The sequence below is a fragment of the Haematobia irritans genome, chromosome 3 (assembly GCF_050003625.1).
Source record: "Haematobia irritans isolate KBUSLIRL chromosome 3, ASM5000362v1, whole genome shotgun sequence".
NCBI classification, from domain to species: Eukaryota; Metazoa; Arthropoda; class Insecta; order Diptera; family Muscidae; genus Haematobia; species Haematobia irritans.
In genome coordinates, this window is record NC_134399.1 from 209,773,509 (window position 1) to 209,793,036 (window position 19,528).

The 19,528-nt window shown below is 21.7% G+C and overlaps 1 protein-coding gene and 1 long non-coding RNA gene across 3 annotated transcripts in view; one reads left to right on the forward strand and one right to left on the reverse strand.

Annotated features, from left to right (window-relative positions):
- The window catches only part of sws (patatin like phospholipase domain containing sws), a 78,353-nt gene that overhangs the window by 17,880 nt on the left and 40,945 nt on the right, over positions 1–19,528 (forward strand). The gene's annotated exons all lie outside the window — the stretch shown is intronic.
- Positions 87–3,359, reverse strand: LOC142231871 (uncharacterized). The gene is made up of 2 exons (XR_012720948.1): positions 3,255–3,359; positions 87–515 (listed from the first exon to the last, which is right to left on the reverse strand). It is a non-coding gene; the product is annotated as an uncharacterized LOC142231871 (long non-coding RNA).

Here is a 19,528-nt window from a genome sequence, read left to right on the forward strand (position 1 = left end):
TGGAGGTTTTAATCGTAATCAATTAAAAAATTAACTGATACAATTAACTTCTTAATCAAATTAACAATTAAAGTCAATTAAGAAAATTTTAATTTTTTTTATTATTTTTATTAGTTATGTATATTAGTTAAAACTGTAATTAAATAAAAAAACAAATAAAAACTCTAGAAAATGTACATACTAGATAACGATTATTACAATTGGAGTATTCATAAAAAACGCTATATAGTATAAAAATCAGCGTTACCGTTGAGAATTTCTGTAAAGCGGAACACTCATAAAAACTCCCAGCAAAACAAATTGGAAGTTGTTTTATAAACATTTCTTTTAAAGTGCATCCCGGAATCCCCCATCAAGTTTTTTCCACTTCCGATGCAGTCGTTTTGGACAAGTCCACAAACATTTCTTTTAAAGCGCATCCCAGAATCCCCGATCAAGTTTTTTCCACTTCCGATGCAGTCCTTTTGGGCAAGTCCAGAAACATTTCTTTTAACCCTTTCACTACTGATGTCCACCTGGAAGGACATGACTTTGAGCGTTGATTATTCGTTATCCTTGTACGTTTTATTAAAAATTTTTGTTGGAGTATGTTAAGGGGGTCCTTCTAATATTAACTTGCCAGTTTTATATAGTCGAATATGTGTTTCGTCAATTTTATGCAAGTTTTTTTCTATGAAAAACGTGAAATCCCCACTTTTGTAATTTCTGATATTGCCCTTGATCAGTTACCTACCTAACCTATTTATAGTATACAATTGTTGATTTTTTCTGTATGATAGGAAGTGTTGTTTGACAAAAAGGACATACAAAATTGAAAATTGGGTGTACGGTATATACAGGGTAAGTCGATTAAGTCATGTCCTCTATAGTGGACATCGGTAGTCAAAGGTTGCAAAGTTCATACAGCCATTTAAATAGTATTAGACAAAAATATGTAACATGAAATGGCAAAATTCGAATTTATTGTAAAACAGAGTTTATATAGGGTACTTCAAATTCCATATGTATTGTAAAACTATTTCGACGAGTTTGAGATTTCATAGAATTCGACCCAATTTAAGGAAGTAAGCATGAAACACTCAAAAATCTCAGTTTCATGGTCGCAAAACAAAAAACATTTTATATAATATTTGTATTGTAAAAATAAAACAATACCGTTAACATACTCCAACAAATCTTATAAGAGTAAGGGTTTGCCAATTTCGAGGATTTTTAATTTTTTTTGTTGATTTTTAATAGAAAAAAATATATTTATACGAAAATATATGCCGAAAATAAAAAATAAAAACGATGCAAAACATAAAAAAATATTTTTTAGAAAAATATTTGATAAAAAAATTGCCTCCGGTGAGATTTGAACCTGCGTTTCTTATTTTTTCGTTCAATAAAGAACATCTCGAGAAGCAATTAGAATGCTATTTTTTGGTGTCGTATTACGATCATATCACAAACATTTGAATTGACCTTTCAACGCTTTATGTTAAATGGCGTTTGTGGCTGAGTGTGCTAAGGCGTTCTGTTATGGTGCCATCAAACCCAGGTTCAATCCCTGATCGGAGCGAAAAAGTTTGTAAAAAATTAGATAATAGGAAAATAATAGTGTATTAAAAAATATGATTGAAAAAAATGAAATTGATTGAAAAAAATTTTTTTCGCGTTTTAAAATTCTTCATTCAAATAAACTTCCAGGGCACAACTTCTAAAGCAATGCAAAGGATCCAAAAAGGGAGTACTTCCGTCCTATGACAAGCCCATGTAAAATTCATTGGAGATAATCCAATTTTGCACTACTTCCGGATCACAGATTGGGGATCCAAACTACTTTTTTGGAAGCTCTTTTTTTGCTGGGAAGTCTTATAAAGTACGGAATCACGCCGTTTTGAGTGAAAATTTAAGTTTTGGACGATTAAATTTCGCAAAAAAGAATAGAAAATCAATAAAAAAGTAAAAAATAAATATAAAATCATCCCCGATGGGATTTGAATCTATGCCATTTGACATTTTCACTTCCATGAAAGTTCTTTTGAGAAGGTTTTGCAAATTACGATAATTTTAAATTTTTGGTTGATTTTTAATAGAAAAACATATATATTTTTACAAAAATATATGTCAAAAAAAAAACCGATGCATAATATAAAACATTGTTTTTTTTAATATTTAATAATAATTTAATAAAACAGTTGCCGTTGGTAAGTTTTGAACCAACGTTCTTTATTTTGTCATTCATTATAATAAAGAACATCTCAGCAAGTAGTTTGAATGTTATGTCGTGGTGTCATATTAGGTTCATATCACAAACATTTGAGTAGACATTTTGATGCATCATAATCAATGGCATTTGGCTGAGTGGCTGAGTGTGTTAAGGCGTTCTGTGATGGTGCCAACGGACCCAGCGAAGAAGTTTTTCAATTTGTAAAAATTGTACAGTATTTGCTGTTGCAGTGTAAAAATTGTTGGAAATAAAGGAAATAAGTAATTTAATCATTTTTCAACTCATTAAGCAATTTTTCTATAAAAACTGTTGACATAACATACGATTTCTTACTTTATAATAGCAGCATTTTAATGCTAATGCATACTAGCTTATTTTTAGTGGCTTGGGTTTACTTCTCAAATTGCTTTTTCTCAAAATTGTTCTGAATTTGGATACGAATTGAACCAACTTTATAGAATATAGATAGGCAATTTTTACCTTTAAAATCCTTTGAGTAAAGCTACCGCCAAAAAATCCCCACAAACTTGAAAAACCCTCCTAAATTTGGAAGACCCATAAATTGCCTTTTCTGCAATTTTATTAGATCGCAGCTCTTTCCAGGAAAAAGCGTAAAAAGGCAATTTGCTCAAAACACATAAATGCTATTGATAGTTTTCGGAGCAATTAAAATAAAGAAATAATTAATTAATATGTAATCTTCCTTTGATATAAGGCAAATTTTTCTTAATATTTTTTTTTTTGATTTCAATATATAATCAAATTAACTGTCTTTAGATTATTTTTAATACAGTTTATCTGTTTCTATGTTTCTATGTTTTACAACATTTAATTTAATGCAATCTAGATTTAAAGTTGTAAAATAAAAATATTCTCAATGTGTTGAAGACTAATCTTTGGCTCAGAATATATGTACACCAAACTCCTAATGGAGAATGGTAGACATCTTTCAAATCATCCAAAAGCTTTTTTACGTGTTGTACCCACACTGACCAGGCACATTTAAATATTTATTCCCGATTTCAACATTTCGTATATTTACCGTATTCTGCAGATGGTGTTATCCACATCGGCTATCTGGAGAAAGGTAACACTATCGCTGTTTTTTTACTATTCCGAATGTTTCGGCCGACAAAATATCAAAACACTGCCATAATTTAATTAAACCAAGGGAATATTACTTGCTCTGATAACCCACATTCGCTTTATAATTATGACGAACGAGTAGCATTTGATAAGAATGACAAAACATCTCTTTTTTTTATAACGCAAACAAAATCGTCATAAAGCTATTGAAATTAAAATGACAGAAGTATATTATGTCACAATTAGCGGTATTGAGGTGATCATCTATTGATCAAATTTTAATTAACGTGGTAAACCAAAAGTACAGAAATTTTAAATAAAATAGAAAAACTTCTTGAATAAAAAACAAACAGAAAATTGTCTATAGAAATAAATTTATGACAAAATTTTCTATAGAAATAAAATTTTGAGAAAATTTTCTATGGAAATAAAATTTTGAGACAATTTTCTATAGAAACAAAATTTTCTATAGAAATAAAATTTTGAGAAAATATTTCTACAGAAAGTAGAAATAAAATTTTGGCAAACTTTTCTATAGAAATAAAAATTTGACAAAATTTTCTATAGCAATAAAATTTTAACAAAATTTTCTTTAGAAATAAAATTTAAACAAAATTTTCTATAGAAATAAAATTTTAACAAAATTTTCTATAGAAATAAAAAATTGACAAAATTTTCTATAGAAATATAATTTTGAAAAAATTTTCTAAAGAAATAAAATTTTGAGAAAATTTTCTATGGAAATAAATTTTGACAACATTTTTAATGGAAATAAAATTTTGACAACATTTTCTATAGAAATAAAATTTTGACAAAATTTTCTATAGAAATATAATTTTGAGAAAATTTTCTATAGAAATAAAATTTTGAGAAAATTTTCTATAGAAATATAATTTTGAGAAAATTTTCTAAAGAAATAAAATTTTGACACAATTTTCTATAGAAATAAATTTTGACAACACTTTTTATGGAAATAAAATTTTGAAAAAATTTTCTATAGAAATAAAATTTTGACAAAAGTTTCTATAGAAATATAATTTTGAGAAAATTTTCTATAGAAATAAAATTTTGACAAAATTTTCTATAGAAATAAAATTTTGACAAAATTTTCTATAGAAATAAAATTTTGAGAAAATTTTCTGGAGAATTAAAATTTTGAGAAATTTTTCGGTAGAAATAACATTTTGAGAAAATATTCTATAGACATAAAATTTTGTGGAAATTTTCTATAGAAATATAATTTTGAGAAAATTTTCTATAGAAATAAAATTTTGAGAACATTTTCTATAGAAATAAAATTTTGAGAAAATGTTCTATAGAAATAAAATTTTGACAAAATTTTCTATAGAAATAAAATTTTGAGAAAATATTCTATAGAAATAAAATTTTGACAACATTTTCTGTAGAAATAACATTTTGAGAAAATATTTCTACAGAAAGTAGGAATAAAATTTTGAGAAAATTTTCTGTAGAAATAAAATGTTGACAAAATTTTCTATAGAAATAATGTTTTGAGAAAATTTTCTGTAAAAATAACATTTTGGCTAACTTTTCTATAGAAATAAAAATTTGACAAAATTTTATATAGAAATAAATAGTTGACAAAGTTTTCTATAGAAATAAAATTTTGACAAAATTTTCTATAAAATAAAATTTTATTTCTATAGAAATAAAATTTTGAGAAAATTTTCTATAGAAATATAATTTTGAGAATATTTTCTAAAGAAATAAAATTTTGAGAAAATTTTCTATAGAAATAAATTTTCACAACATTTTTTATGGAAATAAAATTTGACAAAATAAAATAAAGACTGATATAATTGTTAATATTTAGTATTCTCGCGAACGTTTATCTTTTAAATTTCATTAACACATTTCATAAGTAAATAGAATTGCCCAGAAAGTGAAGCAGCTGCATTTTTCTTGAGACACAATTCTTGTAAAAACATATGTTTACTTAGTTATGGGGGTGTTCTGTGGTCGGTTTGAAATACCAAATAAATAAATTCTTAATTACATGTAAGAAAAAAAAAATCAATCAAAAAAAAATGAACCGCCACACGAATAACATACAATAATAATAATTATTATTTAAATATAAATATTTTATTATGAGAATGGAACAATAAACATGAAAATTCCGTTTGGAGGAAACGCACTCATTCCCGTACTACCAACTACGAGTATAACCGAAAAGACAAAATTCATAAAGAATATTTTCTAGAATAACAATATTCTTCATAAAAATCTATTCCCATACCTATCGATCCAATTGATGAAAATGAAAACAATTTATTTATTACTAATAAATGGATTGCGATTGTATTTCATTAGTATTGATATTCAATTGGCGTTTTGGGAAAAATGGTTTGGTAAATAAATCAGTTTGCCCTTTAGAGGTTAATTAACAAAAGAATACTCCCGAAGAGATGTTATACATTTGAATTTCCTTCAAAATGATGATAACAAATTTGTTTGTTTTATTGACTGCTTTTAAAATAACGCTTAATATGTTTCTATTTGTTTTATTGACTGCACGCCAAGGGCGGTTTTCACATTTATCTGAAACGTTCATTTGTTTGTAGTTTAACTGCTATTTCATTGCTTTTGAATTAATGAGGATTGGAAAATAATGACCATATAATTTTATGATTATATCATTTATTGGACATTTAATTTAAATTACTGGGTTGTGTTTATTCAAATTTCTAAAATTTTCTTATTACTTCCCATGGTACATGGTGTAGGGTTACCATAATAATTTTCAAAATGTAATATAAGTTTTACTGTATTATATAGGGAATATTTTGTTAAAATTTTATCTAAAATTTTATTTCTATAGAAATATTTTGTTAAAATTTTATCTATAATTATATTTCTATAAAAAGTTTTGTCAAATTTTTAATTCCATAGTTTTATTTCTATCTCAAATTTTTATTTCTATAGAAAATTTTCTCAAAATTTTATTGCTATAGAAATTTTTCTTAAAATTTTATTTCTATCGAAAATTTGCCCAAATTTTATTTCTACAGAAAAGTGTGTATAAAAATGTGTTGAAATTTGATTAGAAATGCGAATAGACCTTATTTCTACAGAAAATTTTAATTCTATAGAAATTTTTCTTAAGATTTTATTTCTATAGAAAATTTTCCCAAATTTTAATTCCGTAGAAAATTTTCTAAAAATGTTATTTCTATAGAACATTTTCTCAAAATTTTAAAAATATTGACATTTTTCTTAAGATTTTATTTCTATAGAAAATTTTGTCAAAATTTTATTTCTATAGAAAATTTTGTCAAAATTTTATTTCTAGAAAATTTCTAAAAAAATGTTCTCAAGCTTTATATCTATAGAAAATTTTCTAAAAAATATGGAGACATTTCTCATAATTTTATTTCTATAGAAAATGTTGTCATTATAATTCAATACTAAATTTTTAATAAATATTTGTTTATATGGAATCTTTAAAATTTCTTCGTTAATACAATATTTCGAAGGATAACTGTTTTCTATTTCCCTAAGAAATTTTCTTAAAATTTTATTTCTATAGAAAATTTGTGCAAATTTTATTTCTACAGAAAAGTGTGTCAAAAAAATGAGTTGAAGTCGAAATTTTATTTCTATAGAAATTTTTCTTAAGATTTTATTTCAATAGAAAATTTTTCCAAATTTTAATTCTGTAGAAAATTTTCTAAATTTTTGTTTGTAGAAAATTTTCTCAAATCCATAGAAAATTTTCTCAAAATTGTATTTCTATAGAAAATTTGTGCAATTTTTTTCGATATTATTTCTACGGAAAATTTTGTCAAAATTTTATTTCTATAGAAAAGTTTGTCAAAAAATGAGTTCAAGTTTGATTAAACAATATTCTCAAAATTGTATAGAGAAAAAAATTATTTTTATGGAAAATTTTATTTCTATAGAAATTTTTCCTAAGATTTTATTTCTATGGAAATTTTTCTCAAATTTTAATTCTACAGAAAATTTTCTGAAATTTTTATTTCTGTAGAAATTTTTCCCAAATTTTAATATATATAGAAAATTTTCTCAAAATTTTATTCCTATAGATTTTTGTTCTATAGAAAATTTTCCCAAATCGTAATTCTATAGAAAATTTTGTCAAAATTTTATTTCTATAGAAAATTTTGTCAAAATTTTATTTCTATAGAAAATTTTCTCAAAGTTTTATTTATATAGAAAATTTTCTCAAAGTTTTATTTCTATAGAAAATTTTGTCAAAATTTTATTTCTATAGAAAATTTGTGCAAATTTTATTTCTACAGAAAATTGTGTCAAAAAATGAGTTGAAGTTGTAATTTTATTTCTATAGAAATTTTTGTGCCAAATTTTATTTCTGTAGAAAAGTTTGTCAAAAAATAAGATAAAGTTTGATTAAAAAATATTCTCAAAATTGTATTTCTATAGAGAAAAAAATTGTTTTTATAGAAACTTTTATTTCTATAGAAATGTTTTCTTAAGATTTAATTTTATGGAAATTTTTCTCAAATTTTAATTCTAGAAAATTTCTATAGAAATTTTTCTCAAAATTTTATTTCTGTAGAAATAAATAGATTTTAGATTTTATTTCTATGGACAATTTTCTCAAATTTTAATTCTATAATTCTACAGAAAATTTTCCCAATTTTTTTTTTTAGAAAATTTTCTGAAAATTTTATTTCTATAGATAATTTTCTCAAAATTTTATTTCTATAGAAAATTTTCCTAAGATTTTATTTCTATGGAAAATTTTCTCAAATTTTAATTCTATAGAAATTTTTCTCAATTTTTTTTAGAAAATTTTCGTAAAATTTTATTTCATAGAAAATTTTCTCAAAATTTTATTTCTATAGAAAATTTGTGCAATTTTTGTCTATATTATTTCCGCAGAAAAGTTTGTCAAAATGTTATTTCTACTTAAAAGTTTGGCAAAAAATGAGTTGAAGTTTAGTTAGAAATGCGAAAAGACCTTTTCGACTTCCAAATATAATTTTGTCAAAATTTTATTTCTATAGAAAATTTTCTCAATTTTTTATTTCTATAGAAAATTTTGTCAAAATTTTATTTCTATAGAATATTTTGTAAAAATTTTATTTCTATGGAATATTTTGTCAAAATTTTATTTCTATAGAAAATTTTGTCAAAATTTATTTCTATAGAAAATTTTGTCAAAATTTATTTTTATAGAAAATTTTCTCAAATTTTTAACAAAACGAATGAAAGAAAGAAGAGGAAGCACGCTCAAAATAAAACCCAGCCAACTTCACTCAAATCGATGATTTGATGGTGGCAAAGGAAAAGTGAGATGTTTGTACGAATTTATTTCGGCATAAGCCGGCTATCAATGTAAAACCTTTTTTCGGAAGGTTCTTTTTTGTTCTTTAATCCTTGTTGTTGTTTTTTTATTTCTATGGACAATTTTCTCAAATTTTAATTCTATATTCTACAGAAAATTTTCCAAAATTTTTTTTACAAACTTTTCTCAAAAGTTTATTTCTATAGATAATTTTCTAAAAATTTTATTTCTATAGAACATTTTCCTAAGATTTTTTTCTATGGAAAATTTTCTCAAATTTTAATTCTATAGAAATTTTTCTCAATTTGTTTTTTAGAAAATTTTCGCAAAATTTTATTTCTATAAAAATTTTTCTCAAAATTTTTTTTTTCTATAGAAAAATTGTGCAATTTTTGTCGATATTATTTCCGCAGAAAAGATTTTCAAAATGTTATTTCTACTTAAAAGTTTGGCAAAAAATGAGTTGAAGTTTAGTTAGAAATGCGAAAAGACCTTTTCGACTTCCAAATATAATTTATGGATTTTATTATGTTTCGAAGTATTTCGATATTTGTTTATTAAAAAATTACACAGTTAAAAAACTTTCTCTTTACAAAATGGGATATAACATTTACACAACTTAATATTTTGGAATAAAACCAAAAAACGATGCGCACAAATACTATGAAGCATTTGAAGATCATGGCAAATATGTTGTTCATTGACCAATGCCATTGACAATTTCATTCTTGTACACAAACAATTACAATAATAGGAAAAATAAATATACTAGACCAAATAAAAATGTAAACAAATAACCATTCTATTAAGTATTTTTTGTTGTTGTTGACAACACAAACGTAATGTTGCGTGGCGTACAACGCCATAAATATCTAAAACACATCGTCGGACACTGTGTTCGAAAACCATATTCATGCTGTAGGATAATTGAAAAATAATATAAACAAAAGTAAAAGTTTTTTAAATTGTTTAATTTGTGTCTTAAGATTTTTAGTGATTAATTTCGTATATTAATCTGTACTAAAAATTGTGTATAGAGGACAGTGGTTGTATACATAATATTAATTAATATTATTCATACACCCCACCTCACCTAACATGATGCAAATTAATATTACTCATTCAACCTATGGGAAAACATAAAATATAATTAGATGCTTATCGAAATGGAAATTAAGGATCCAAAAGAGAATAAAGTGTTTTTTCTATAAATTACATACAATATCTCCTTAGTGGAAATTATCGAAAAAAGAGATGCCTAGGGTCACGTATTAGAGCGATCCTACAAAATTTCTTCGCCTATAAAATATGCAATAATGGTTTACTTACCTTAGAATAAGTATATGACTGTGCTCCTGGTCCCAAACGACGGTATACATAATAATATTATTTAAATCCCACCAAGTACAACCCGTTTGAATAAAAAATAAATTTCTTAAAGTGTCCACTTGAACGGGACACGACAATGTGTAAAAAGTAATTAATTTGGCATTAAGATATATTAATTCAATTTCTAAATTTAAATTTCATTTTCTGAAGAAGATTTTTAGTGATTATAATATCGACTCAATCCGTTTATCCGCCATTTATATTGGAAAAAAGTTATGTTATCCAATGTTTTGTATTAGACATTTGACCAAAATCCATGAATCAATTTGTAATCCAGGTTGCCACTTATAATCTAACAAAATGTGCAGAAAATTTTACCACATATCTACCTGATCTGAATTAATGATTCCTCCTACTATTATTAGTTGTGTTTACAAATATCCCTTGAATTGTTAAAGATTAAATTTTATTCCTCTAAAACATTTTCTCAAAATTTTATTCTTATAGCTAATTTTTCGAAAAGTGTTATTCCTGTAGAAAATTTGGTCAAAATATTATTTCTATAGAAAATTTTGTCAAAATTTTATTTCTTAGAAAATTTTGTCAAAATTTTATTTCTATAGAAAATTTAGTCAAAATTTTATTTCTATAGAAAATTTTGTCAAAATGTCATTTCTATAGAATATTTTGTCAAAATTTTATTTCTGTAGAAAATTTTGTCAAAATTTTATTTCTATAGAAAATTTTGTCAAAATTTTATTTCTATAAAAAATTTTGTCAAAATTTTATTTCTATAGAAAATTTTTTAAAAATTTTATTTCTATAGAAAATTTTGTCAAAATTTTATTACTATAGACAATTTTGTCAAAATTTTATTTCTATAGAAAATTTTGTCAAAATTTTATTTCTATAGAAAATATTGCCAAAATTTTATTTCTATAGAATATTTTGGCAAAAAATAAATTCCATAGAAAATTTTGTCAAAATTTTATTTCTATAGAAAATTTTGTCAAAATTTTATTTCTATAAAAAATTTTGTCAAAATTTTATTTCTATAGAAAATTTTGTCAAAATTTTATTTCTATAGAAATTTTTGTCAAAATTTTATTTCTATAGAAAATTTTCTCAAAATGTTATTTCTATAGAATTTTTTCTCAAAATTTCATTTCTATAGAAAATGTAGTGAAAATTTTATTTCTATAGAAAATTTTGTCAAAATTTTATTTATATAGAAAATTTTGCCAAATTTTTATTTCTATAGAAAATTTTGTCAAAATTTTATTTCTATAGAAAATTTTGTCAAAAATTTATTTCTATAGAAAATTTTGTCAAAATTTTATTTCTATAAACAATTTTGTCAAAATTTTATTTCTGTAGAAAGTTTTGTCAAAATTTTATTTCTATAGAATATTTTGTCAAAATTTTATTTCTATAGGAAATTTTGTCAAAATTTTATTTCTATAGAATATTTTGTCAACATTTTATTTCCATAGAAAATTTTGTCAAAATTTTATTTCTATAGGAAATTTTGTCAAAATTGTATTTCTATAGAAAATTTTGTCAAAATTTTATTTCTATAGCAAATTTTGTCAAAATTTTATTTCTATAGGAAATTTTGTCAAAATTTTATTTCTATAGAAAATTTTGTCAAAATTTTATTTCTATAGAAAATTTTGTCAAAATTGTGTAAAAATTTTATTTCTATAGTAAATTTCGTCAAAATTTTATTTCTATAGAAAATTTTGTGAAAATTTTATTTCTTCAGAAATTTTTTTCAAAATTTTATTTCTAAAGGAAATTTTTTTTTTTAATTTTATTTCTATAGAAAATTTATCAAAATTTTATTTTTACAGGCAATTTTGTCAAAATTTTATTTGTAAAGGAATTTGTTTAAATTTAATTTCTATAGAAAATTTTGTCAAAATTTTATTTCTATGGAAAAATTAAGAACAATTTGTTGGAGAATTAAATAACGGGAATAAAGAAACAAGTATTAATAAAAAGGGACATGCCACCTGGGTTGTATACGCAATATTAATAATTAAAATTATTCATACCACATACCTTATTCAATCTATTTAAAATTTATATTACTCATACAACCCATGGTATACATAATGGGAACAATTCGTTTTTCCCATTATGTATACCAAATAATGAAGAAATGTGTAAAAAATGTTGTGTTACAATAATGTGCCCATGTCAAATTGATCAAAACTTTTTCCATAAAACCTAGTAAAATTTTTCATTTGTTATCTTATAGCCCACTCACATTAGGTGGATTTGAAATCCCTTTTTTAGATGGCAAATTACAGTTGAAATCTATAAAAAGTGGATATTGGAAGTATAATGTTAATGAGGTATTTATGTGCCATCATAATTTTTATTTGTAAAATTTTGAAAACAAGGTAAATTCAAATAATTAAGTAACGGTTTCTCACTACTGTTGGTCACTGATAAATATATGGGTGCACTTGTAATTGCAAACATATACCGGGCCTATTTATAGCCATCCCATTAAGAGTACATACACAATTAAACATACCGCCGACATACATGCCGATAAACAATCCGCCAACTAACTCAGTCAGTGGTCCACTAGTGGTCGATTAGAAAATTTCCGCCTTTTTTTTTAATGTGAGCAAATAAAAGTGCCGTGCTCTTTTGAAATGTTCATTTCATTTAGCATGCAAGTTTATCTACATACATATTTAGAATGTATGTGCCACTACGTAACATATGTAATAAATAGCATTTGTTTTGTATGCAAACTACGTATTATGATTAATTTGTTTTCTATAATTAACGTAAACGATAATAATCAATTTCGGAATTACATAAATTTTCTATAAAAAGAAAAACTTTTCTATAGTAATAACATTTTGAAAAAAATTTCTATAGAAATAAAATATGATAATATATTCTATAGAAATAAAATTTGTATAGAAATAAGATAAAATAAAATTTAGAAAATTTTATCAACATTTGTTATAGAAATAAAGTTTTGACAAAATTTTCTATAGAAATTAAATTTTGACAAAATTTTCTGTAGAAATAAAATTTTGACAACATTTTCTATAGAAGTAAAATTTTTATAAAATTTAATATACAAATAAAATGTTGACAACATTTTTTATCCCTTTCCGACCTATAGCCGATCCACGTGGTAGATTTTCCTAAATTTTTGAGTTCTGTTATTTATGTGTACATAGAACATTTTAAATTATTAAGTTTGTTCAGTTTGATCCTGTATCCTGTTTTTTCAGGATACGCACAATTGTTGCAGTCTGGTAAATTCCGGTAAAAGTACGGACGTAAAAATATCACAAAACACAAAATAATCACGAAGTTACTGTTTGTATTCAATATTTAATATGTTTTCTTATTGAAAACACTTGTTTGATGAAATATTCCACAACTTAAATAATTTTAATTTATTTGCAAACTTACCTCTTACACTCATTTTTACAAATGCGCAAAGTACACTGCTGAAACTACAAAAATAATATGAAAAACAAATATTTATAACGGTTCTTCACATTCTTAGACAAAGAGAGAGCATACACAATTATTGTTTTGCCGCTCTTATCGCAGTACGTCATATATTAAAGAAATTATAGAGACTTAAACTTACCCGCACAATTGTGCGTACACGGTCGGAAAGGGTTATAGAAATAAAATTTTCAGAAAATTATCTATAGAAAAAAAATTGAGAAAATTTTCTATGGAAGTAAAATTTTGACAAAATTTTCCATGGAAATAAAATTTTGACAAAATTTTCTATAGAAATAAAATTTTGACAAAATTTTCTATATAAATAAAATTTTGGCAAAATTTTCTATATAAATAAAATTTTGAGGAAATTTTTCTATAGAAATACAATTTTGACAAAATTTTCTATAGAAATAAAATTTTGACAAAATTTACTATACAAATAAAATTTTGACAAAATTTTCTATAGAAATAAAATTTTGACAAAATTTTCTATAGCAATAAAAAATTTTTACAAATTAAAGTTTTCTATAGAAATACAAATTTGAGAAAATTTTCTATAGAAATAAAATTTTGACAAAATTTACTATACAAATAAAATTTTGACAAAATTTTCTATAGAAATAACATTTTGACAAAATTTTCTATAGAAATAAAATTTTGAGAAAATTTTCTATAGAAATAAAAATTTTTCTATAGAAATAAAAATTTGAGAAAATTTTTTATAGAAATACAATTTTAACAAAATAATAAAACTTTGACAAAATTTACTATACAAATACAATTTTGACAAAATTTTCTATAGAAATAAAATTTTGATAAAATTTTCTACAGAAATAAAATTTTGAGAAAATTTACTATACAAATAAAATTTTGATAAAATTGTCTATAGAAATAAAATTTTGACCAAATTTTCCATAGAAATAAAATTTTGACAAAATTTTCCATAGAAATAAAAGTTTGACAAAAATTTTCTATAGACATAAAATTTTGACAAAATTTTCTATAGAAATACAATTTTGACAAAATTTTCTATAGAAATAACATTTTGACAAAATTTTCTATAGAAATAAAATTTTGATAAAATAAAAGATTGAGAAAATTTTCTATAGAAATACAATTTTGGCATAATTTTCTCTAGAAATAAAATTTTAACAAAATATAGAAATAAAATTTTGCCAAGATTTCCTATAGAAATAAAATTTATTACAAAATTTCCTATATGAATGAAATATGTGACAAAATTGTCTATAGAAATGAAATTTGTGACAAGATTTCCTGTAGAAATTAAATAAAAAAAATCCTTTAGAAATTAAATAAAAAACAATTAGAAATAAAATTTTGACAAAATTTTCTATAGAAATAAAATTTTGCAATAAATTTTCTATAGAAATAAAATTTTCACAAAAATTTCTATAAAAATAAATCTTGAGAAAAATTTTTATAGAATTAAAATGTTGAAAAAATTTTCTATAGAAATGACATTTTGCAACAAATTTTCCATAGAAATAAAATTTTGACGAAATTTTCTATTGAAATCAAATTTGATCAAATACAAATACAATATTGACAAAATTTTCTATAGAAATAACATTTTGACAAAATTTTCTAAAGAAATAAAAGTTTGACAAAATTTTCTATAGAAATAAAATTTTGACAAAATTTTCTATAGAAATAAAATTTTGGCAAAATTTTCTATAGAAATAAAATTTTGACAAAATTTTCTATAGAAATAAAATTTTGACAAAATTTTCTATAGAAATAAAATTTTGACAAAATTTTCTATAGAAATAACATTTTGACAAAATTTTCTAAAGAAATAAAAGTTTGACAACATTTTTTATAGAAATAAAATTTTGAGAAAATTTTCTATAGAAAAAAAAATTTTTTGAGAAAATTTAAATGGAAATAAAATTTTGACAAAATTTACTATACAAATACAATTTTGACAAAATTTTCTATAGAAATAAAATTTTGATAAAATTTTCTATAGAAAGAAAATTTTGAGAAAATTTACTATACAAATAAAATTTTGATAAAATTTTCTATAGAAATAAAATTTTGACAAAATGTTCCATAGAAATAAAATTTTGACAAAATTTTCCATAGAAATAAAAGTTTGACAAAAATTTTTCATAGAAATAAAATTTTGACAAAATTTTCTATAGAAATACAATTTTGACAAAATTTTCTATAGAAATAACATTTTGACAAAATTTTCTATAGAAATAAAATTTTGATAAAATAAAAAATTGAGAAAATTTTCTATAGAAATAAAATTTTGACAAAATTTTCTATAGCAATAAAATTTTTACAAATTAAAGTTTTCTATAGAAATAAAAATTTGAGAAAATTTTCTATGGAAATAAACTTTTGACAAAATAACATTTTGACAAAATTTTCTATAGAAATAAAATTTTGAGAAAATTTTCTATAGAAATAAAAATTTGAGAAAATTTTTTATAGAAATACAATTTTAACAAAATTTTCTGTAGAAATAAAACTTTGACAAAATTTACTATACAAATACAATATTGACAGAATTTTCTATAGAAATAAAATTTTGACAAAATTTTCTATAGAAATAAAATTTTGATAAACTTTTCTATAGTAATAAAATTTTGACAAAATTTTCTATAGAAATAAAATTTTGGCAAAATTTTCTATAGAAATAAAATTTTGACAAAATTTTTATAGAAATAAAATTTAGAGAAAATTTTCTATAGAAATAAAATTTTGACAACATTTTCTATAGAAATAAAATTTTGACAAAATTTTCTATAGAAATAAAATTTTGAGAAAATTTTTCTATAGAAATACAATTTTGAGAAAATTTTTCTATAGAAATACAATTTTGACAAAATTTTCTATAGAAATATAATTTTGACAAAATTTACTATACAAATAAAATTTTGACAAAATTTTCTATAGAAATAAAATTTTGACAAATTTTTCTAAAGAAATAAAATTTTGAGAAAATTTTCTATAAAAATAAAAATTTGAAATTTTTTTATAGAAATAAAATTTTGACAATATTTACTATACAAATACAATTTTGACAAAATTTTCTATAGAAATAAAATTTTGATAAAAATATCTACAGAAATAAAAATTTGAGAAAAGTTACTATAGAAATAAAATTTTGACAAGATTTTCTATACAAATAAAATTTTGGCAAGATTTTCTATAGAAATAAAATTTTGATAAAATTTTCTATAGAAATAAAAATTTGAGAAAATTTTCTATAGAAATAAAATTTTGACAAAATTTTCTATAGAAATAAAATTTTCTATAGCAATAAAATTTTTAAAAATTAAAGTTTTCTATAGAAATAAAAATGTGAGAAAATTTTCTATGGAAATATAATTTTGACAAATTTTTCTATAGAAATAAAATTTTGACAAAATTTCCTATAGAAATAAAAATTTGAGAAAATTTTCTATGGAATTAAAATTTTGACAAAATTTTCTATAGAAATAAAAATTGGAAATTTTTTTTATAGAAATAAAATTTTGACAATATTTACTATACAAATACAATTTTGACAAAATTTTCTATAGAAATAAAATTTTGATAAAAATATCTATAGAAATAAAAATTTGAGAAAATTTACTATAGAAATAAAATTTTCACAAGATTTTCTATAGAAATAAAATTTTGAGAAAATTTTCTATAGAAATAAAATTTTGAGAAAATTTTCTATAGAAATAACATTTTGACAAAATTTTCGATACAAATAAAATTGTGACAAAATTTTCTATAGAAATAAAATTTTGAAAAAATTTTCTATAGCAATAAAATTTTTACGAATTATGAATGTTTTTTAGGGGTTCAACCCTGTAACGGCAAAATGTTTATATGTTCTTCAGAAAGCGATAATAAAAATACAATAATGCTTTTATATTTTTTTAAATAAATAAAAAAACCAAACAAATCATTTGTTAGTTCATTGCAAATTGAGTATCACGCACACTGCATCACTGTAGAATAGAAACCAGGAAGAGAAAATGTTTTTTATGGTTACTTTGGACGGGTATCCGTGCATCTGCTACAGAACCATGTGCATAACAAATAGTGATGCAAATGGCTAATCAATCTACGCGATTTTTTTATGTTTTGGTTTTTTGTTTTTCATCTGAACGATTTTTAATTATAGACGTCGAAATGTTGTGTAATGAATATTAACTCTAATGAATTATTTAACTTTTCTATGGCGAGCAAGAATTGAAAATGTGACATGAATGAATATTATCGTTTGAGGTTTTTGCATTTCAAAATTCTTCCAAAGAATATTTAATTACAAGTAAACAAAGCACTTGAAATTGAAATGTAAATATTTGTAGATAAATGAAACTTACATTGTGTTTATATACAGTTGATGTATTCTATATACACTAAAACAATTTATAAGAAAGACCATTATTTAAGTTACACTGACGAAAAAGACTGGATTTCATATGTTTAGTTTAGTTGTAAAAGTTAGATGCAATAACATTTACCTAGAAAATTTTGCCAACATATATATAGAGAATTTTGTCAAAATTGTATTTCTATAGAAAATTTTGTCAAATTTTTATTTCTATAGAAAATTTTGTAAAAATTTTATTTCTATAGAAAATTGTCAAAATTGTATTTCTTCAGAATTTTTTTTCAAAATTTTATTTCTAAAGGAATTTTTTTTTAAATTTAATTTCTATAGATAATTTTATCAAAATTTTATTTCTACAGACAATTTTGTCAAAATTTTATTTCTAAAGGAATTTTTTTTAAATTTAATTTCTATAGAAAATTTTGTCAAAATTTTATTTCTATAGAAAATTGTGTCAAAATTTTATTTCTAATTTTTTTTTAATTTAATTTCTAAAGGATTTTTTTTATTTAATTTCTACAGGAAATCTTGTCACAAATTTCATTTCTATAGACAATTTTGTCACATATTTCATTCATATAGGAAATTTTGTAATAAATTTTATTTCCATAGGAAATCTTGGCAAAATTTCTATAGAAAATTCTATAGAAAATTTTTTCTCAAGATTTATTTTTATAGAAATTTTTGTGAAAATTTTATTTCTATAGAAAATTTTTGTCAAAATTTTATTTTTATAGAAAATTTGGTCAAAATTTTATTTCTATCTATTTTTATTTCTATAGAAAATTTTGTCAATATTGTATTTCTATAGAAAATTTTCTCAAATTTTTATTTCTATAGAAAATTTAAATTTGTAAAAATTTTATTGCTATAGAAAATTTTATAAAAATTTTATTTCTAAAAATTTTTGTTTTTTTAATTTAATTTCTAAAGGATTTTTTAATTCAATTTCTTCAGGAAATCTTGTCACAAATTTCATTTCTATAGAAAATTTTGTCACATATTTCATTCATATAGGAAATTTAGTAATGAATTTTATTTCTATAGGAAATCTTGGCAAAATTTTATTTCTATAGAAAATTTTTTCAACATTTTATTTCTGTAAACATTTTCCTCAAGATTTAATTCTATCGAAATTTTTGTCAAAATTTTATTTCTATAGAAAATTTTTGTCAAATTTTTATTTCTATAGAAAATGTTTGTCAAAATTTTATTTCTATAGAAAATTTTTGTCAAAATTTTATTTGTATAGAAAATTTTGTCAAAATTTTATTTCTTTAGAAAATTGCGTTAAAATTTTATTTCAATAGAAAATTTTGTGAAAATTTTATTTCTATTGGAAATTTTGTCAAAATTTTATTTCTATAGAAAATTTTGTAATAAGTTTTATTTCTTTAGAAATTTTTCTCAATATTTATTTCTACAAAAAAATTTGCCAAAATTTTATTTCTATAGAAAATTTTTTGCAAAATTTTATTTCTATCGAAAATTTTTGTCAAAATTTTATTTCTTTAGAAAATTTTGTCAAAATTTTATTTCTATAGAAAATTTTGTCAAAATTTTATTTCCATAGCAAATTTTTTTTTAATTTAATTTCTACTGAAAATCTTGTCACAAATTTCATTTCTATAGAACATTTTGTAATAAGTTTTATTTCTTTAAAAATTTTTCTCAATATTTATTTCTACAAAAAAATTTGCCAAAATTTTATTTCTACAGAAAATTTTTTGCAAAATTGTATTTCTAT